Genomic DNA, 23,189 nt, shown 5'->3' with positions numbered 1-23,189 from the left:
AATATCACATTTATATAGGTTGGACTGTCAAATATCACATTTATATAGGTCGGACTGTCAAATGTCACAGTTATATAGTCAAACTGTCAAATATCACTGTTATATCGGTCTGACTGACAAATATCACAGTTATGTAGCTCTGATTCAAATATCGCAGTTATATAGGTCTGACTGTGAAATATCACAGTTATATAGGTTGGACTGTCAAATATCACAGTTATATCGGTCTGAATCATATATCGCAGTTGTACAGGTCTGATTTAAATATCGCAGTTATATAGGTCTGACTGTCAAATATCACAGTTATATAGGTCACACTGTCAAATATCACAGTTATATAGGTCACACTGTCAAATATCACAGTTATATAGGTCACACTGTCAAATATCACAGTTATATAGGTCGTATTCAAATATCACAGTTATGTAGTCTGACTGTCAAATATCACAGTTATATAGGTCACACTGTCAAATATCACAGTTATATAGGTCACACTGTCAAATATCACAGTTATATCGGTCACACTGTCAAATATCACAGTTATATAGGTCTGACTGTCAAACATCACAGTTATATAGGTCTGACTGTCAAATATCACCGTTATGTAGGTCACACTGTCAAATATCACAGTTATATAGGTCACACTGTCAAATATCACAGTTATATAGGTCACACTGTCAAATATCACAGTTGTATAGGTCGTATTCAAATATCACAGTTATGTAGTCTGACTGTCAAATATCACAGTTATATAGGTCACACTGTCAAATATCACAGTTATATAGGTCACACTGTCAAATATCACAGTTATATCGGTCACACTGTCAAATATCACAGTTATATCGGTCACACTGTCAAATATCACAGTTATATAGGTCTGACTGTCAAACATCACAGTTATGTAGGTCTGACTGTCAAATATCACAGTAAGATAGGTCTGATTCAAATATCACAGTTATATAGGTCTGACTGTCATATATCACAGTTATATCGGTCACACTGTCAAATATCACAGTTATATAGGTCACACTGTCAAATATCACAGTTATATAGGTCTGACTGTCATATATCACAGTTATATCGGTCACACTGTCAAATATCACAGTTATATAGGTCACACTGTCAAATATCACAGTTATATAGGTCACACTGTCAAATATCACAGTTATATCGGTCACACTGTCAAATATCACAGTTATATAGGTCACACTGTCAAATATCACAGTTATATAGGTCACACTGTCAAATATCACAGTTATATAGGTCTGACTGTCAAACATCACAGTTATATAGGTTGGACTGTCAAATATCACAGTTATATAGGTCTGATTTAAATATCACACTTATATAGGTCTGACTGTCAAATATCACATCTATGTAGGTCTGATTCATATATCACAGTTATATAGGTCTGATTTAAATGTCACACTTATATCGTTCTGACTGTCAAATATCACATCTATATCGGTCTGATTCATATATCACAGTTATATAGGTCTGATTTAAATATCACAGTTATATCGGTCTGACTGACAAATGTCACAGTTATATAGGTCTGATTCAAATATCACAATTATATAGGTCTGACTGTCAAATATCACAGTTATATAGGTCAGACTGTCAAATATAACAGTTATATAGGTCTGACTGTCAAATATCACCGTTATGCAGGTCTGACTGTCAAATATCACAGTTATATAGGTCTGACTGTCAAATGTCACAGTTATATAGGTTGGACTGTCAAATATCACAGTTATATAGGTCTGATTTAAATATCACAGTTGTGTAGGTCTGACTGTCAAATATCACAGTTATATAGTTCTGATTTAAATATCACAGTTATGTAGGTCTGACTGTCAAATATCACAGTTATTTTGGTCTGACTGTCAAATATCACAGTTATATAGGTCACACTGTCAAATATCACAGTTATATAGGTCAAACTGTCAAATATCACAGTTGTATATGTCTGACTCAAATATCACAGTTGTATAGTCTGACTGTCAAACATCACAGTTATATAGGTCACACTGTCAAATATCACAGTTATATAGGTTGGACTGTCAAATATCACAGTTTTATAGGTCAGACTGTCAAATATCACAGTTATGTAGATCTGATTCAAATATCACAGTTATATCGGTCTGACTGTCAAATATCACAGCTATATAGTTCTGACTGTCAAATATCACAGTTATATAGGTCGCATTGTCAAATATCACAGTTATATAGGTTGGTCTGTCAAATATCACAGTTATATAGGCCTGAGTCAAATATCACATTTATATCGGTTGGTCTGTCAAATATCACAGTTATATCGGTCGGACTGTCAAATATCACAGTTATATAGTCAAATTGTCAAATATCACTGTTATGTCTGTCTGACTGACAAATATCACAGTTATATAGGTCTGACTCAAATATCACAGTTATATAGGACTGACTGTCAAATATCACAGTTATATAGGTCTGATTTAAATATCACAGTTATATAGGTCTGATTTAAATATCACAGTTGTATAGGTCTGACTGTCAAATATCACAGTTATATAGGTCTGACTGTCAAATATCACAGTTATATAGTCAAACTGTCAAATATCACTGTTATATAGGTCTGACTGTCAAATATCACAGTTATATAGGTCTGACTGTCAAACATCACAGTTATATAGGTCTGACTGTCAAATATCACCGTTATGTAGGTCACACTGTCAAATATCACAGTTATATAGGTCACACTGTCAAATATCACAGTTATATAGGTCACACTGTCAAATATCACAGTTGTGTCGGTCGTATTCAAATATCACAGTTATGTAGTCTGACTGTCAAATATCACAGTTATATAGGTCACACTGTCAAATATCACAGTTATATAGGTCACACTGTCAAATATCACAGTTATATCGGTCACACTGTCAAATATCACAGTTATATCGGTCACACTGTCAAATATCACAGTTATATAGGTCTGACTGTCAAACATCACAGTTATGTAGGTCTGACTGTCAAATATCACAGTAAGATAGGTCTGATTCAAATATCACAGTTATATAGGTCTGACTGTCATATATCACAGTTATATCGGTCACACTGTCAAATATCACAGTTATATAGGTCACACTGTCAAATATCACAGTTATATAGGTCTGACTGTCATATATCACAGTTATATCGGTCACACTGTCAAATATCACAGTTATATAGGTTGGACTGTCAAATATCACAGTTATATAGGTCTGATTTAAATATCACACTTATATAGGTCTGACTGTCAAATATCACATCTATGTAGGTCTGATTCATATATCACAGTTATATAGGTCTGATTTAAATGTCACACTTATATCGTTCTGACTGTCAAATATCACATCTATATCGGTCTGATTCATATATCACAGTTTTATAGGTCTGATTTAAATATCACAGTTATATCGGTCTGACTGACAAATGTCACAGTTATATAGGTCTGATTCAAATATCACAATTATATAGGTCTGACTGTCAAATATCACAGTTATATAGGTCAGACTGTCAAATATAACAGTTATATAGGTCTGACTGTCAAATATCACCGTTATGCAGGTCTGACTGTCAAATATCACAGTTATATAGGTCTGACTGTCAAATATCACAGTTATATAGGTTGGACTGTCAAATATCACAGTTATATAGGTCTGATTTAAATATCACAGTTGTGTAGGTCTGACTGTCAAATATCACAGTTATATAGTTCTGATTTAAATATCACAGTTATGTAGGTCTGACTGTCAAATATCACAGTTATTTTGGTCTGACTGTCAAATATCACAGTTATATAGGTCACACTGTCAAATATCACAGTTATATAGGTCAAACTGTCAAATATCACAGTTGTATATGTCTGACTCAAATATCACAGTTGTATAGTCTGACTGTCAAACATCACAGTTATATAGGTCACACTGTCAAATATCACAGTTATATAGGTTGGACTGTCAAATATCACAGTTTTATAGGTCAGACTGTCAAATATCACAGTTATGTAGATCTGATTCAAATATCACAGTTATATCGGTCTGACTGTCAAATATCACAGCTATATAGTTCTGACTGTCAAATATCACAGTTATATAGGTCGCATTGTCAAATATCACAGTTATATAGGTTGGTCTGTCAAATATCACAGTTATATAGGCCTGAGTCAAATATCACATTTATATCGGTTGGTCTGTCAAATATCACAGTTATATCGGTCGGACTGACAAATATCACAGTTATATAGGTCTGACTCAAATATCACAGTTATATAGGTCTGACTGTCAAATATCACAGTTATATAGGTCTGATTTAAATATCACAGTTATATAGGTCTGATTTAAATATCACAGTTATATAGGTCTGACTGTCAAATATCACAGTTATATAGGTCTGACTGTCAAATATCACAGTTATATAGTCAAACTGTCAAATATCACTGTTATATAGGTCTGACTGACAAATATCACAGTTATATAGGTCTGACTGTCAACTATCACAGTTATATAGGTCTGACTGTCAAATATCACAGTTATATAGTCAAACTGTTAAATATCACAGTTATATAGTTCACACTGTCAAATATCGCAGTTATGTAGGTCTGACTGTCAAATATCACAATTATAGAGGTCTGACTGTCAAATATCGCAGTTATATGGGTTGGTCTGTCAAATATCACAGTTATATCGGTCGAACTGTCAAATATCACAGTTATATAGTCAAACTGTCAAATATCACTGTTATTTCGGTCTGACTGTCAAACATCACAATTATCGAGGTCTGACTGTCAAATATCACAGTTTTTTAGGTCGGATTGTCAAATATCACAGTTATATAGTCAAACTGTCAAATATCACTGTTATATAGGTCTGACTCAAATATCACAGTTTCTCGGTCTGATTCAAATATCGCAGTTATATAGTTCTGACTGTCAAATATCACAGTTTTCTAGGTTGGACTGTCAAATATCACAGTTATATAGGTCTGATTTAAATATCACAGTTATATAGGTCTGATTTAAATATCACAGTTATATAGGTCTGACTGTCAAATGTCACAGTTTTATAGGTCAGACTGTCAAATATCACAGTTATATAGGTCTGATTTAAATATCACAGTTTGTAGGTCTGACTGTCAAATATCACTGTTATATCGGTCTGACTGTCAAATATCACAGTTGTATAGGTCGGATTCAAATATCACAGTTATTTCGGTTGGACTGTCAAATATCACAGTTTTATAGGTCAGACTGTCAAATATCACAGTTATATAGGTCTGATTTAAATATCACAGTTTGTGGGTCTGACTGTCAAATATCACTGTTATATCGGTCTGACTGTCAAATATCACAGTTATATAGGTTGGACTGTCAAATATCACAGTTATATCGGTCCGACTGTCAAATATCACAGTTACATCGGTCCGACTGTCAAATATCACAGTTATGTAGTCAAACTGTCAAATATCACAGTTATATACGTCAGACTGTCAAATATCACAGTTATGTAGGTCTGACTGTCAAATATCACAATTATAGAGGCCTGACTGTCAAATATCACAGTTATATAGGTCTGACTGTCAAATATCACAGTTATATCGGTCACACTGTCAAATATCACAGTTATATAGGTCACACTGTCAAATATCACAGTTATATAGGTCTGACTGTCAAATATCACAGTTATATAGGTCTGACTGTCAAATATCACAGTTATATAGTCAAACTGTCAAATATCACTGTTATATAGGTCTGACTGACAAATATCACAGTTATATAGGTCTGACTGTCAAATATCACAGTTATATAGGTCTGACTGTCAAATATCACAGTTATATAGTCAAACTGTTAAATATCACAGTTATATAGTTCACACTGTCAAATATCGCAGTTATGTAGGTCTGACTGTCAAATATCACAATTATAGAGGTCTGACTGTCAAATATCACAGTTATATGGGTTGGTCTGTCAAATATCACAGTTATATCGGTCGGACTGTCAAATATCACAGTTATATAGTCAAACTGTCAAATATCACTGTTGTGTCGGTCTGACTGTCAAACATCACAATTATCGAGGTCTGACTGTCAAATATCACAGTTTTTTAGGTCGGACTGTCAAATATCACAGTTATATAGTCAAACTGTCAAATATCACTGTTATATAGGTCTGACTGACAAATATCACAGTTATATAGGTCACACTGTCAAATATCACAGTTATATAGGTCTGACTCAAATATCACAGTTTCTCGGTCTGATTCAAATATCGCAGTTATATAGTTCTGACTGTCAAATATCACAGTTTTATAGGTCAGACTGTCAAATATCACAGTTATATAGGTCTGATTTAAATATCACAGTTTGTAGGTCTGACTGTCAAATATCACTGTTATATCGGTCTGACTGTCAAATATCACAGTTATATAGGTCACACTGTCAAATATCACAGTTATCTCGGTCTGACTGTCAAATATCACAGTTATATCGGTCCGACTGTCAAATATCACAGTTATATAGGTCTGACTGTCAAATATCACAGTTATGTAGTCAAACTGTCAAATATCACAGTTATATACGTCAGACTGTCAAATATCACAGTTATGTAGGTCTGACTGTCAAATATCACAGTTATATAGGTCGGATTCAAATATCACAGTTATTTCGGTTGGACTGTCAAATATCACAGTTTTATAGGTCAGACTGTCAAATATCACAGTTATATAGGTCTGATTTAAATATCACAGTTTGTGGGTCTGACTGTCAAATATCACTGTTATATCGGTCTGACTGTCAAATATCACAGTTATATAGGTTGGACTGTCAAATATCACAGTTATATCGGTCCGACTGTCAAATATCACAGTTACATCGGTCCAACTGTCAAATATCACAGTTATGTAGTCAAACTGTCAAATATCACAGTTATATACGTCAGACTGTCAAATATCACAGTTATATAGGTCACACTGTCAAATATCACAGTTATATAGGTCTGACTGTCAAATATCACAGTTATGTAGGTCAAACTGTCAAATATCACAGTTATACAGGTCTGATTTAAATATCACAGTTGTGTAGGTCTGACTGTCAAATATCACAATTATAGAGGCCTGACTGTCAAATATCACAGTTATATAGGTCTGACTGTCAAATATCACAGTTATATCGGTCACACTGTCAAATATCACAGTTATATAGGTCACACTGTCAAATATCACAGTTATATAGGTCACACTGTCAAATATCACAGTTATATAGGTCAGACTGTCAAATATATCAGTTATATAGGTCACACTGTCAAATATCACAGTTATATAGGTCTGACTGTCAAATATCACAGTTATGTCGGTCAAACTGTCAAATATCACAGTTATATAGGTCTGATTCATATATCACAGTTATATAGTTCTGACTGTCAAATATCACAGTTATATAGGTCTGACTGTCAAATATCACAGTTGTATAGGTCTGACTGTCAAATATCACAGTTATGTCGGTCAAACTGTCAAATATCACAGTTATATAGGTCTGATTCATATATCACAGTTATATAGTTCTGACTGTCAAATATCACAGTTATGTCGGTCAAACTGTCAAATATCACAGTTATATAGGTCTGATTCATATATCACAGTTATATAGTTCTGACTGTCAAATATCACAGTTATATAGGTCTGACTGTCAAATATCACAGTTATATAGGTCTGATTCATATATCACAGTTATATAGTTCTGACTGTCAAATATCACAGTTATGTCGGTCAAACTGTCAAATATCACAGTTATATAGGTCTGATTCATATATCACAGTTATATAGGTCTGACTGTCAAATATCACAGTTGTATAGGTCGGATTCAAATATCACAGTTATTTCGGTTGGACTGTCAAATATCACAGTTTTATAGGTCAGACTGTCAAATATCACTGTTATATCGGTCTGACTGTCAATAATCACTGTTGTATAGGTCTGACTGTCAATAATCACTGTTGTATAGGTCTGATTCAAATATCACAGTTATTTTAGTCAAATATCTCACACTTATATATGGATCTTACTGTTGAATATCACACTACGGTATATGTGGATCGACTCAAATATCATACCCTGTTATATTTGGGTCAACTGTCAAATATCACACATGGTTATATATGGGTCTGACTCAAATATCTTACACTTATATATGGGTCAGGTGGTCAGTTGTTCAACCCTGCTGTATGTTGGTCTGTTTGTTGTATGTGTGTCCAACTCTCAGTAATCTCATAGTGTTCTACTGGTCTGACTGTAAGTCATCTCACACTGTTACAATTGGCCTGACTGTCAGTTATCTCACACTGTTCCGGTGGTCTGACTGTCAGTTATCTCATTGAGTTACAGTAGGTCTGACTGTCAGATATCTTATACTGTTATGCATGGGTCTTACTTGCAAATATACACACACGTATTTAGATCTAACTGTAAAATATCTTACATTGTTATATATGAATCTGACTGTCAAATAACACACACAGCTATATATCAGTCAGACTGTCAAATATCACACAAGGTTATATATGGGTCTGACTGTAAAGTATCACAGATAGTTATATATGGGTCTGACTGTAAAGTATCACAGATAGTTATATATGGGTCTGACTGTAAAGTATCACAGAAAGTTATATATGGGTCTGACTGTCAAATATCATACACTTATTTATGGGTCTGTTGGTCAATTATTAAATGCTGCTGTATGTTGGTCTGATTGTTTTATGTCAGTCCAACTGTCTGTTATCTCACAGTGTTCTAGTGGTCTGACTGTAAGTTATCTCACACTGTTAAAGTTGGCCTGACTCTCAATTATCACACACTTATGTATGGGTCTGACTCATATATCACACACGGTTATATAAGGTTCTGACTGTAAGTTATCTCACACTGTTCCAGTGGTCTGACTGTCAGTTTTCTCACACTGCTATAGTTGGTATGACTGTTGTGTAGTTCATACCCCCTTTTAAACAAGGACATTTGAAAACCTGCAAACACAGTAATGTGGTAAACTGTGTTTTCGCAAATCCTGCTTTTCCCTCAGTGACGCTGATGGTATTGGAGAAGTATGAGTTTCGGGATCGAAGACATTGTACTGTGAATAGATATCTAGATTATTAAATACATAATCTAGATGATAATATTGAGCTTAAAGCATTGTCAGGGTTTTAAAACACAAGCCTTTTGGAAGCACAAGCCTTTCAACACAGCAGGGGGTAATGTAAGAAAAGGCAACGAGGGCATAGATCAAAGGCTTTGGATCGGGAAAGCATTGATAGGTGTGAACAAAGCATGGGCCTCTCAATCCTATCTGGTAATCTGTTCAAAGAACTGGGATTTGTAAAACATCAAATAGTATTGCATCCATCATATGGTCAAATGGTATAAGGAATGGATTTGAAGCCACGGAAGCAATCAAAATTGGAGACGTCAGGAATGTCTGTGCATAGAAATGAAAGGGGCTATCTCTACATGAAAGGCCATAAACAGAGACAGTAAAGGGGCCTTTTACATTCCATGGTTCAAGCACATGGTCTTTTCTACATTAAAGGGTCTCCAGTCACATGATCAAAGCCTAAACTATCAATCATTGAGTTTTGTTACTGATTGAGGCACAGCAACAGGGAGAGATTGGACAAAATGATGGCACTCTCCAATCCTAAGTCCTATTAGTGAAAACAATATAAAAAGACTTTGAGAGAAGAACAACCTCTTCACCAGCTGCAGTCACAAGGAACACACACTGCAGTCGAACATCATGGAGGAAGAACAGGACCTTGTGGACTGAAGAGCTGAAATAATCTCAGGCCTCAATAAGCAAACTCGCTGGTTTAAAGGTTGTAAATATATTAATGATTTGCCTAATCTGTGTATGAATTGTTTAAACATTACATAATGACATTGCAAATTATTAAGTACAATGGGATTTTATGGAGGAAAGTCACATGTATAGTTTGATTTTGCTTCATGAATGCTCGTAGGAATTATAACATCATGAAATAATTATTTTTGATTCATGAAAGTACCATGAATGAGGGTGACTTTCTTTGCTTGACGATTCGTCCAGTTCCAAGAATCATAGGAAATAAGACATACCCTACACTGTCAGTTACCTCACACTGTTCCAGTGGCCTGACTGTCAGTTAAGAAAATAAAAACATAAGAAATAGGAGCAGGGGTAGGCCATATGGCCCCTCGAGCCTGCTCCACCATTCAATCAGATCATGCCTGATCTTCAATCTCAACTCCACTTTCCCGCCCGATCCCCATATCCCTTGATTCCCCTAGAGTCCAAAAATCTACCTATCTCAGCCTTGAATATATTCAACGACTCAACATTCACAGCCCTCTCGGATAGAAAATTATAAAGATTCACAACCCTCTGAGTGAAGAAATTCCTCCTCATCTCAGTCCTAAATGGCCGACCCCTTGTCCTGAGACTATGACCCCTAGTTCTAGACTCTCCAACCAGAGGAAATAGCCTCTCAGCATCTACCCTGTCAAACCCTCTCAGAATCTTATCTATTTCAATGAGATCACCTCTCATTCTTCTAAACTCCAGAGAGTATAGACCCATTCTACTCAATCATAACTGTTATCTCACAGTGTTACAGTTGGTCTGACTGCCAGATATCTTATACTGTTATATATGGGTCTGACAGTCAAATATATACACACATATATTGCACTGTCTGTCAAATATCTTACACAGTTATACATCAGTCTGACTGTCAAATATCACAAAAGGTTATATATCAGTCTGACTGTCAAATATCACACACTGTTATCATTGAGTCAGACTGTCAAATATCACACAAGGTTATATATGGGTCTGATATCAAATATCACACACAGTTATATATGGGTCTGACTGTCAAATATCACACACCATTATAGATGGGTCTAATGTTCAAATATCTTACACTTATATATCGGTCTGACTGTCAAACATCACACGTGGTTATATATGGGTCTCATTGTCAGTTGTTGAACCCTGCTGTATGTTGGTCTGATTGTTGTATGTGAATGGTCTGACTGTAGGTTATCACACACAGCTACAGTTGGTCTGACTGTCAGTTATCTCACAATGTTTTAGTTGGTCTGACTGTCAGTCATCACACACATATATATGGGCCTGGCTGTCAAATATCTTACACTCAAATTTGGTTCTGTTAGTCAGTTGTTAAGCCCTGCTTTACATTGGTCTGATTGTTGTATGTGAGTCCAACTGTCTGTTATGACACAGTGACATAGCAATCTGACTGTAAGTTATCGCACATTGTTACAGTTGATCTGACGGTCTGTTATTACATGCTGTTACAGTTGATCTGACTCTCAAATATCTTACACTTATATATAGGCCTGACTCAAATATCACTCACTGTTGTATAGGGGTCTGACTGTCAGTTATCTCACACTGTTCCAGTGGTCTGACTGTCAGATAAGAAATAGGAGCAGGAGTAGGCCATACGGCCCCTCGAGCCTGCACCGCCATTCAATCAGATCATGAATGATCTTTGACCTCAACTCCACTTTCCCGCCTGATCCCCATATCCCTTCATTCCCTTAGAGCCCAAATTCTAACTATCTTGGCCTTGAATATACTCAATGACTGAGCATCCACAGCCCTCTGGGGCAGAGAATTTCAAAGATTCACAGCCCTCTCTGAAAAGAAATTTCTCCTCATCTCAATCCTAAGTGGCCGACCCCTTATCCTGAGACTATGCCCCTGAGTTCTAGACTCTCCCGTCAGGGGAAACAGCCTCTCAGCATCTACCCTGTCCAGCCCCCTCAGAATCTTATGTTTCAATGAGATCACCTCTCATTCTTCTAAACTCCAGAGAGTATAGACCCATTCTACTCAATTATAACTGTTATCTCACATTATTATAGTTGGTCTGACTGTCAGTTATCTCATACTGTTATTGTTGCTCTGACTGTCAATCATCTCACACTGTTACAGTCGGTCTGACTTTCAGATATCTTGCACTGTTATACATGGGTCTGACTGTCAAATATATACACACGGTCATATATCGGTTTGACTCAAATATCAAACACTGTTGTCATTGAGTCTGCCAGTTAAATAGCCCACACGGTTATATATGGGTCTTACTGTCAAATATCTTACACTTATATATGAGTCAGTTGATCATTTGTTAAACGCTGCTGTATGTTGGTCTGATTGTTGTTTGTGAGTCCAACTGTTTGTTATTTCACAGTGTTCTAGTGGTCAGACTGTCAGTTATCTCACACTGTTCCAGTGGTCTGATTGTCAGTTATCTCACACTGTTACAGTGGTCTGACTGTCAGTTATCTCACACTGTTCCAGTGGTCTGTCTGTCAGTTATCTCACACTGTTCCAGTGGTCTGTCTGTCAGTTATCTCACACTGTTCCAGTGGTCTGACTGTCAGTTATCTCACACTGTTCCAGTGGTCTGTCTGTCAGTTATCTCACACTGTTACAGTGGTCTGACTGTCAGTTATCTCACACTGTTCCAGTGGTCTGTCTGTCAGTTATCTCACACTGTTCCAGTGGTCTGTCTGTCAGTTATCTCACACTGTTACAGTGGTCTGACTGTCAGTTATCTCACACTGTTCCAGTGGTCTGTCTGTCAGTTATCTCACACTGTTCCAGTGGTCTGTCTGTCAGTTATCTCACACTGTTCCAGCGGTCTGATTGTCAGTTATCTCACACTGTTCCAGTGGTCTGTCTGTCAGTTATCTCACACTGTTCCAGTGGTCTGTCTGTCAGTTATCTCACACTGTTACAGTGGTCTGCCTGTCAGTTATCTCACACTGTTACAGTGGTCTGACTGTCAGTTATCTCACACTGTTCCAGCGGTCTGATTATCAGTTATCTCACACTGTTCCAGTGGTCTGTCTGTCAGTTATCTCACACTGTTACAGTGGTCTGACTGTCAGTTATCTCACACTGTTCCAGTGGTCTGTCTGTCAGTTATCTCACACTGTTCCAGTGGTCTGTCTGTCAGTTATCTCACACTGTTCCAGTGGTCTGTCTGTCAGTTATCTCACACTGTTCCAGTGGTCTGTCTGTCAGTTATCTCACACTGTTCCAGTGGTCTGTCTGTCAGTTATCTCACACTGTTACAGTGATCTAATTGTCAGTTATCTCACACTGTTCCAGTGGTCTGACTGTCAGTTATCTCACACTGTTCCAGTGGTCTGATTGTCAGTTATCTCACACTGTTCCAGTGGTCTGATTGTCAGTTATCTCACACTGTTCCAGTGGTCTGACTGTCAGTTATCTCACACTGTTCCAGTGGCCTGTCTGTCAGTTATCTCACACTGTTCCAGTGGTCTGACTGTCAGTTATCTCACACTGTTACAGTGGTCTGATTGTCAGTTATCTCACACTGTTCCAGTGGTCAGACTGTCAGTTATCTCACACTGTTCCAGTGGTCAGACTGTCAGTTATCTCACACTGTTCCAGTGGTCTGTCTGTCAGTTATCTCACACTGTTCCAGTGGTCAGACTGTCAGTTATCTCACACTGTTTCAGTGGTCAGACTGTCAGTTATCTCACACTGTTCCAGTGGTCAGACTGTCAGTTATCTCACACTGTTCCAGTGGTCAGACTGTCAGTTATCTCACACTGTTCCAGTGATCTGATTGTCAGTTATCTCACACTGTTACAGTGGTCAGACTGTCAGTTATCTCACACTGTTCCAGTGGTCTGATTGTCAGTTATCTCACACTGTTCCAGTGGTCTGATTGTCAGTTATCTCACACTGTTATAAATGGTCCTATTGTCTATTATCTCACTGTTTTTTGTGAGTCTGGTAAATTTTGTTATGGAAAGTAAAAATAGTTTCAGCTTATGGAGTCCAGAGTCCATTCCTGTGGATGTTTTCAACTCGGTGGTCTTAACTTACAATGAGTGAGTGTGTGACTTCTGTATTACGGAGGCAAGCCTTTGTAAGACCGTAGAGGGTAGGGGAGGGAGAGATCGGGGCATTTGATTTGGTTTCTCAACTTTTAGTTGCTGATGCAACAGTCTGCTAAGACATGCTGCCTCTGTTCTCTGGAAGCACACTGATGGCTTTTCGGCTCAAAATCCTCCACTTCCTGTGCACTCTCTCTGGGTCAGTGAGTGTCAGTGATGGGCTGAGTGACCGAGTGTCCCTCTCTGGGTCAAAATGAGGGGTTGAGTGACCGAGTGTCCCCCTCTTGGTCAAAATGAGGGGTTGAGTGACCGAGTGTCCCCCTCTGGGTCAGTGATCGGGTGAGTGACCGAGTGTCCCTCTCTGGGTCAAAATGAGGGGGTGAGTGACCCAGTGTCCCTCTCTGGGTCAAAATGAGGGTTTGAGTGACCGAGTGTCCCTCTCTGGGTCAAAATGAGGGGTTGAGTGACCGAGTGTCCCCCTCTGGGTCAGTGATGGGGTGAGTGACCGAGTGTCCCTCTCTGGGTCAGTGATGGGGTGAGTGACCGAGTGTCCCTCTCTGGGTCAGTGAGGGGGTGAGTGACCGAGTGTCCCTCTCTGGGTCAGTGATGGGTTGAGTGACCGAGTGTCCCTCTCTGGGTCAGTGATGGGGTGAGTGACCGAGTGTCCCTCTCTGGGTCAGTGAGGGGGTGAGTGACCGAGTGTCCCTCTCTGGGTCAGTGAGGGAGTGAGTGACCGAGTGTCCCTCTCTGGGTCAGTGATGGGGTGAGTGACCGAGTGTCCCTCTCTGGGTCAAAATGATGGGGTGAGTGATCGAGTGTCCCTCTCTGGGTCAGTGAGGGGGTGAGTGACCGAGTGTCCCTCTCTGGGTCAGTGAGGGGGTGAGTGACCGAGTGTCCCTCTCTGGGTCAGTGAGGGGGTGAGTGACCAAGTGTCCCTCTCTGGGTCAGTGAGGGGGTGGGTGACTGAGTGTCCCCCTCTGGGTCAGTGAGGGGGTCAGTGACCGAGTGTCCCTCTCTGGGTCGGTGATGGGGTGAGTGACCGAGTGTCCCTCTCTGGGTCAGTGATGGGGTGAGTGACCGATTGACCCTCTCTGGGTCAGTGAGGGGCTGAGTGACCGAGTGACCCTCTCTGGGTCAGTGAGGGAGTGAGTGACCGAGTGTCCCTCTCTGGGTCAGTGAGGGGCTGAGTGACCGAGTGTCTCTCTCTGGGTCGGTGATGGGCTGAGTGACTGAGTGTCCCTCTCTGGGTCAGTGAGTGGGTGAGTGACCGAGTGTCCCTCTCTGGGTCAGTGAGGGGGTGAGTGACTGAGTGTCCCTCTCTGGGTCAGTGAGGGAGTGAGTGACCGAGTGTCCCTCTCTGGGTCAGTGATGGGGTGAGTGACCGAGTGACCCTCTCTGGGTCAGTGAGGGGGTGAGTGACCGAGTGTCCCTCTCTGGGTCAGTGAGGGGCTGAGTGACCGAGTGTCCCTCTCTGAGTCGGTGAGGGGCTGAGTGACCGAGTGTCTCTCTCTGGGTCAGTGAGGGGCTGAGTGACCGAGTGTCTCTCTCTGGGTCAGTGAGGGGCTGAGTGACCGAGTGTCCCTCTCTGAGTCGGTGAGGGGGTGAGTGACCGAGTGTCCCTCTCTGGGTCAGTGAGGGGGTGAGTGACCGAGTGTGCCTCTCTGGGTCAGTGATGGGCTGAGTGACCGAGTGTCCCTCTCTGGGTCAGTGAGGGGGTGAGTGACCGAGTGTCCCTCTCTGGGTCAGTGAGGGGGTGAGTGACCGAGTGTCCCTCTCTGGGTCAGTGAGGGGGTGAGTGACCAAGTGTCCCTCTCTGGGTCAGTGAGGGGGTGGGTGACTGAGTGTCCCCCTCTGGGTCAGTGAGGGGGTCAGTGACCGAGTGTCCCTCTCTGGGTCGGTGATGGGGTGAGTGACCGAGTGTCCCTCTCTGGGTCAGTGAGGGGGTGAGTGACCGAGTGTCCCTCTCTGGGTCAGTGAGGGAGTGAGTGACCGAGTGTCCCTCTCTGGGTCAGTGAGGGGGTGAGTGACCGAGTGTCCCTCTCTGGGTCAGTGAGGGAGTGAGTGACCGAGTGTCCCTCTCTGGGACAGTGTTGGGGTGAGTGACCGAGTGTCCCTCTCTGGGTCAGTGAGGGGGTGAGTGACCGATTGACCCTCTCTTGGTCAGTGAGGGGGTGAGTGACCGAGTGTCCCTCTCTGGGTCAGTGATGGGGTGAGTGACCGATTGACCCTCTCTGGGTCAGTGAGGGGCTGAGTGACCAAGTGACCCTCTCTGGGTCAGTGAGGGAGTGAGTGACCGAGTGTCCCTCTCTGGGTCAGTGAGGGGCTGAGTGACCGAGTGTCTCTCTCTGGGTCGGTGATGGGCTGAGTGACTGAGTGTCCCTCTCTGGGTCAGTGAGGGGGTGAGTGACCGAGTGTCCCTCTCTGGGTCAGTGAGGGGGTGAGTGACCGAGTGTCCCTCTCTGGGTCAGTGAGGGGGTGAGTGACCGAGTGTCCCTCTCTGGGTCAGTGAGGGAGTGAGTGACCGAGTGTCCCTCTCTGGGTCAGTGATGGGGTGAGTGACCGAGTGACCCTCTCTGGGTCAGTGAGGGGGTGAGTGACCGAGTGTCCCTCTCTGGGTCAGTGAGGGAGTGAGTGACCGAGTGTGCCTCTCTGAGTCGGTGAGGGGCTGAGTGACCGAGTGTCCCTCTCTGGGTCAGTGAGGGGGTGAGTGACCGAGTGTCCCTCTCTGGGTCAGTGAGGGGGTCAGTGACCGAGTGTCCCTCTCTGGGTCAGTGAGGGGCTGAGTGACCGAGTGTTTCTCTCTGGGTCAGTGAGGGGGTCAGTGACCGAGTGTCCCTCTCTGGGTCGGTGAGGGGGTGAGTGACCGATTGACCCTCTCTGGGTCAGTGATGGGGTGAGTGACCGATTGACCCTCTCTGGGTCAGTGATGGGGTGAGTGACCGATTGACCCTCTCTGGGTCAGTGAGGGGCTGAGTGACCGAGTGACCCTCTCTGGGTCAGTGAGGGAGTGAGTGACCGAGTGTCCCTCTCTGGGTCAGTGATGGGGTGAGTGACCGATTGACCCTCTCTGGGTCAGTGAGGGGCTGAGTGACCGAGTGACCCTCTCTGGGTCAGTGAGGGGCTGAGTGACCGAGTGTCCCTCTCTGAGTCGGTGAGGGGCTGAGTGACCGAGTGTCTCTCTCTGGGTCAGTGAGGGGCTGAGTGACCGAGTGTCTCTCTCTGGGTCAGTGAGGGGCTGAGTGACCGAGTGTCCCTCTCTGAGTCGGTGAGGGGGTGAGTGACCGAGTGTCCCTCTCTGGGTCAGTGAGGGGGTGAGTGACCGAGTGTCCCTCTCTGGGTCAGTGAGGGGGTGAGTGACCGAGTGTCCCACTCTGGGTCAGTGAGGGAGTGAGTGAGTGACCGAGTGTCCCTCTCTGTGTCAGTGAGGGGCTGAGTGACCGAGTGTCCCTCTCTGGGTCAGTGAGGGGTTGAGTGACCGAGTGTCCCTCTCTGGGTCAGTGAGGGGTTGAGTGACCGAGTGTCCCTCTCTGGGTCAGTGATGGGCTGAGTGACCGAGTGTCCCTCTCTGGGTCAGTGAGGGGGTGAGTGACCGAGTGTCCCACTCTGGGTCAGTGAGTGAGTGACCGAGTGTCCCTCTCTGGGTCAGTGAGGGGTGAGTGACCGAGTGTCCCTCTCTGGGTCAGTGAGGGGGTGAGTGACCGAGTGTCCCGCTCTGGGTCAGTGAGGGGCTGAGTGACCGAGTGTCCCGCTCTGGGTCAGCGAGGGGCTGAGTGACCGAGTGTCCCTCTCTGGGTCAGTGAGGGGGTGAGTGACCGAGTGTCCCTCTCTGGGTCGGTGATGGGCTGAGTGACCGAGTGTCCCTCTCTGGGTCAGTGAGGGGGTGAGTGACCGAGTGTCCCTCTCTGGGTCAGTGAGGGGGTGAGTGACCGAGTGTCCCTCTCTGGGTCGGTGATGGGCTGAGTGACCGAGTGTCCCTCTCTGGGTCAGCGAGGGGCTGAGTGACCGAGTGTCCCTCTCTGAGTCAGTGAGGGGGTGAGTGACCGAGTGTCCCTCTCTGGGTCGGTGATGGGCTGAGTGACCGAGTGTCCCTCTCTGGGACAGTGAGGGGGTGAGTGACCGAGTGTCCCACTCTGGGTCAGTGAGGGAGTGAGTGAGTGACCGAGTGTCCCTCTCTGGGTCAGTGAGGGGTGAGTGACCGAGTGTCGCTCTCTGGGACAGTGTTGGGGTGAGTGACCGAGTGTCCCTCTCTGGGTCAGTGAGGGGGTGAGTGACCGAGTGTCCCTCTCTGGGTCAGTGAGGGGGTGAGTGACCGAGTGTCCCTCTCTGGGTCAGTGAGGGGGTGAGTGACCGAGTGTCCCTCTCTGTGTCAGTGAGGGGCTGAATGACCGAGTGTCCCTCTCTGGGTCGGTGATGGGCTGAGTGACCGAGTGTCCCTCTCTGGGTCAGTGATGGGCTGAGTGACCGAGTGTCCCTCTCTGGGTCAGTGAGGGGGTGAGTGACCGAGTGTCCCTCTCTGGGTCGGTGATGGGCTGAGTGACCGAGTGTCCCTCTCTGGGTCGGTGAGGGGGTGAGTGACCGAGTGTCCCTCTCTGGGTCGGTGAGGGGGTGAGTGACCGAGTGTCCCTCTCTGGGTCAGTGAGGGGGTGAGTGACCGAGTGTCCCTCTCTGGGTCAGTGAGGGGGTGAGTGACCGAGTGTCAGTTTTGATGGGACACTGGGACAGGAAGGAGCAGTACCATTGGGACAGGCTCCACCTGAACCCGGCTGGGACCAGTGTCCTAGTGGAAAGGATAAATAGGGCGGTCACTCGGACTTTAAACTAGTAAATGGGGGGGATGACTTAGGTGGAAAAGGTAGTATAAATAATAATTCTAAAACAAACAAAAAGGAAGAGAATAGAGTGATAGTCAGACATTATGCTTTAGGCACTGCACTCCAGGCAAAGGGAAAACTACAAGATATAAAATAATTAAATCAGGAGAGAGAAAAATGAGAAATGTGTGAGAAAAACATTAGAGCAGAAGGACAGGTTAGGGTGTGTCACCCAAATAAATGTTCTTTATACAAACGCATGGAATACAAGGAACAAATTGAATGAATTGCAGGCGCAAACTCAACTTAGATGTACCACGTGTTAGCCATTACTGAGACATGGCTGTGAGACGGTCAGGACTGGGAGCTGAATATACCAGGTTATAAGGTCTATAGGAAGGTAGGGGGGAGGAGTAGCCTTAGTGATTAAGGTTAAAATTTCTTCAGTGATAAGAGAGGATATAACAAGAGGTAAGCAGCAGTGGTGACTTTATGGGTAGAATTTAGAAATAGAAAAGGGTTTAGTGGGAGCTGTGTATAGGCCCCCTGGTAGCAGCTGTGAAGTGGCAGAATGTACAAATGCAGAGATTAGACTAACATGTAGCAAAGGCAGAGTGGTTTTGATGGGAGATTTTATTTTTCATATAGATTGGGATAAGCAGACAAGCTCTTGTAAGAAAGATAGCGAATTTCTTGTGTGTTCAGGACAGCTTTCTGCAACAGTATGTCCGAGAACCAACAAGGGGGCAGGCCATACTAGATTTAATAACGAGTAGTGAGCCAGATTTAGTTAACAGTCCAATGGTGTGTGAACATTTACTTAATAACGATCATATTATGATTGAGTTCAACGTTGTGTTTGAACAGGAGAAATCCGTATCAGCTACTAAGATTCTAAATTTAGGTAAGGCTGACTTCAACGGGATGAGACAGAGACAGTTCACAGTAAACTGGGCAAATCTGTTAATGGGTAAAAGGACAGAAGATCAGTGGGAGGTGTTCAAAAAAAAATTTAACGTGATACGGAATTACTTCAATCCTCTAAGGGGCAAGAGCACCACTTGCCAAAAAAAAAGCCATCGATGACAAAAGAGATAAGGGACAACATAAAACTAAAAGAAAAAGCATACAAAAGTGCAAAAAATAGCACAGATCCTGGTGACTGGGAGAGATACAAAAAACAGCAAAGATTGACAAAATAGATCGTAAGAGCTACAAAAAGGGAGTATGAAAAGAAACTTGCAAGGAATCTCAAAATCAACATAAAAAATTTTTACAATTATATTAGGAAAAAGAGGGTGGTCAAGAGCAATGTGGGCCCCTTAAAAACAGGTAATAGTGATATTGTAAATGAAAATAAACAAATGGCGGACATGTTAAATAATTACTTTGCGTCAGCATTTACAGTAGAGGAAGGCATGCCATACACCCAAAGAAAGCTAATTTTGAATCGGGGACGGGACTCACCGTAATTAATGTAAGCAAATTAGCAGTAATGAAGAAAATGATGGCACTAAAGAGTGACAAACCCCCAGGACCAGATGGTTTCCATCCCAGGGTTTTAAAGGAAGTAGGTGAGAACATTGCAGATGCCCTAACTATAACTTTCCAAAGTTCTCTCGATTCAGGAACCGTTCCTTTAGATTGGAAAATTGCACATGTCATTCCGCTATTTGAGAAAGGTGAAAGAGGGAAACCAGAGAATTATAGACCAGTTAGCCTAACATCTGTTGTCGGGAAATTCCTAGAGTCTATTATTAAGGATAGTGTGACTGAACACCTTGAAAATTTTCAGCTGATCAGAGAGAGCCAGCATGGATTTGTGAAGGGGAGGTCATGCCTGATGAACCTGATTGAATTTTTTGAAGAGGTGATTAAAGTAGTAGACAGGGGAATGTCTGTGGATGTTGTTTATATGAACTTCCAGAAGGCATTCAATAAAGTCCCTCATAGGAGTCTGTTAGCTGAAGCTGAAGCTCATGGAATTGAGGGAAAATCATTGACCTGGTTAGGAAATTGGCTGAGCGGCAGGAGACAGAGAGTAGGGATAATGGGCAGGTACTCAAATTGGCAGGATGTGACTTGTGGTGTCCCACAGGATCTATTCACTGTATTTATTAACGACTTAGATGGCGGGATAGAGAGCCACATATTCAAGTTTGCTGATGACTCAAAGATAGGCAGCATTGTAAGCAGTGTAGATGGAAGTGAAAAATTACCGGGAGATATTAATAGATTAAGTGAATGGGCAAAACTGAGGCAAATGGATTTCAGTGTAGGCAAGTGCGAGGTCATCCACTTTGGACCTAAAAAGGATAAATCAGAGTACTTTCTAAATGGTGAATAGCTCTAAACAGTGGAGGTCCAAAGAGACTTAGGGGTCCATGTACATAGATCATTAAAATGTCATGGACACGTACAGAAAATAATCAAAAAGGCTAATGGAATGCTGGCCTTTATATCTGGAGGACTAGAATACAAGGGGGTAGAAGTTATGCTACAGCTGTACAAAGCCCTGGTTAGACCACACCTGGAGTACTGTGTTCAGTTCTGGGTACCGCACCTTAGGAAGGATATGTTGCCCTTGGAGGGAGTGCAGCGTAGATTTACTAGAACAAAGGGTTAAATTACGAGGAGAGATTACACAAACTAGGGTTGTATTCCCTGGAATTTAGAAGATTAAGGGTTGATTTGATCGAAGTTTTCAAGATATTAAGGGGAACTGATAGGGTAGATAGAGAGAAACTATTTCCGATGGTTGGGGAGTCTAGGACTGGGGACATGGCCTAAAAATTAGAGCCAGGACTTTCAGGAGTGAAATTAGGAAACGCTTCTACATGCAAAGGGAAATGGAAGTTTGGAACTCTCTTCGGCAAATGGCAGTTGATGCTAGCTCAATTGTTAATTTTAAATCTGAGATTGATAGATTTTTGTTAACCAAAGGTATTAAGGGATATGGGGCTGGGTCACAGATCAGCCATGATCATCTCATTGATTGGTGGGACAGGCTCGAGGGGCTAAATGGTCTACTCATGTTCCCATGTTCCTAACAGTAAAACAGACCATAGAGTAAAGTCCTGTAAAGGAGAAAGAACAGATCATATATTACTGGTCTGGGAGACATAAATAAGTCTACTAAGATGGATCAATTCTATTTGGCATGAATGTTCCAGAGTGTGTACTCACCAGAGCTACTTGAAATCTATCTTTTTAAACCTTAAAGTTTGGTGTATATGTGACCACTGCCACATCGACCCAATACCTGATTATATCAAGAGTTTTAAAAAATCCATATAAGGAGAAACTAATAATTATCTATAGTTCAGTTCATAAGCTGAATTCCTAACTAACGAGATCAGGATAATTCCTTATTCCCGTTATCTTATCACACAGCACTTTTGTCCTGCGGGTAATGTTAAGTTATGTTAAACGTGTATAGAACCTTGGTTAGACCACACTTGGAGTACTGAGAACAGTCCTGGTCTCCATATTATGAAAAGGATATAGAGGCACTGGAGAAGGTGCAAAAAAGATTTACTAGGATAACACCAGAACTGAGAGGTTATACCTATCAAGAAAGATTGAACTGGCTGGGGCTCGTTTCTCTAGAAAAGAGAAGACTGAGGGATGATCTGACAGAGGTCTTTAAGATTATGAAAGGGTTTAATAGGGTAGATGTAGAGAAAATGTTTCCACTTGCAGGGAAGTCCAGAAACTAGAGGCCATAAATATAAGATAGTCACTAATAAATCCAATAGGGAATTCAGGAGTAACTTCTTTACCCAGAGTGGTGAGAATATGGAACTCACCACCACATGGAGTGGTTGAGACGAATAGCATAGATGCATTTAAGGAGAAGCTAGATAAACACATGAGGGAGAAAGTAATAGGAGGATATGTTGATGGGGTTAGATGAAGATGGGTAGGAGGAAGCTCGTGTGGAGCATAAACCTGTTGGGCCGAATGGCCTGTTTCTGTGTTGTACATTCTATGTATTTCTATGTAATGACTGTCCAACCAAATGAATCGAATGACCACAAATCTGCTTTTAGTAATACGTTATAGTACATTCATTCTAATCTAAACCAGTCAATTTGTTTACACAGGCACGCCCTAATTATGAACTCTGTTACCTGCACCATCAAGGTACATCCTCACATGATTAGCTCACACAAGCATAATCTAATTGGTGCTGTAAAGGTCAGTTTAAGTTTGCTCAGTGGCCTCCATAATACTGTGATTCAGAGTTCAGTGGACTCCACCTTGGACAGGGTGTATAATAGTAAAATATCATATTTATCCAGTTACCAAAATCTCATCTGCTTACACTGGTGAGTGCCAGTGATGGGTGAATGATGGAGTGTCTCTCTGGGCCAGTGAGTGCCAGTGATGGGTGAATGATGGAGTGTCTCTCTGGGCCAGTGAGTGCCAG

This window comes from Heptranchias perlo, chromosome 11 (genome assembly GCF_035084215.1).
Source record: "Heptranchias perlo isolate sHepPer1 chromosome 11, sHepPer1.hap1, whole genome shotgun sequence".
In the NCBI taxonomy this organism is placed as follows: Eukaryota; Metazoa; Chordata; class Chondrichthyes; order Hexanchiformes; family Hexanchidae; genus Heptranchias; species Heptranchias perlo.
This window is presented reverse-complemented; position numbering follows the sequence as displayed.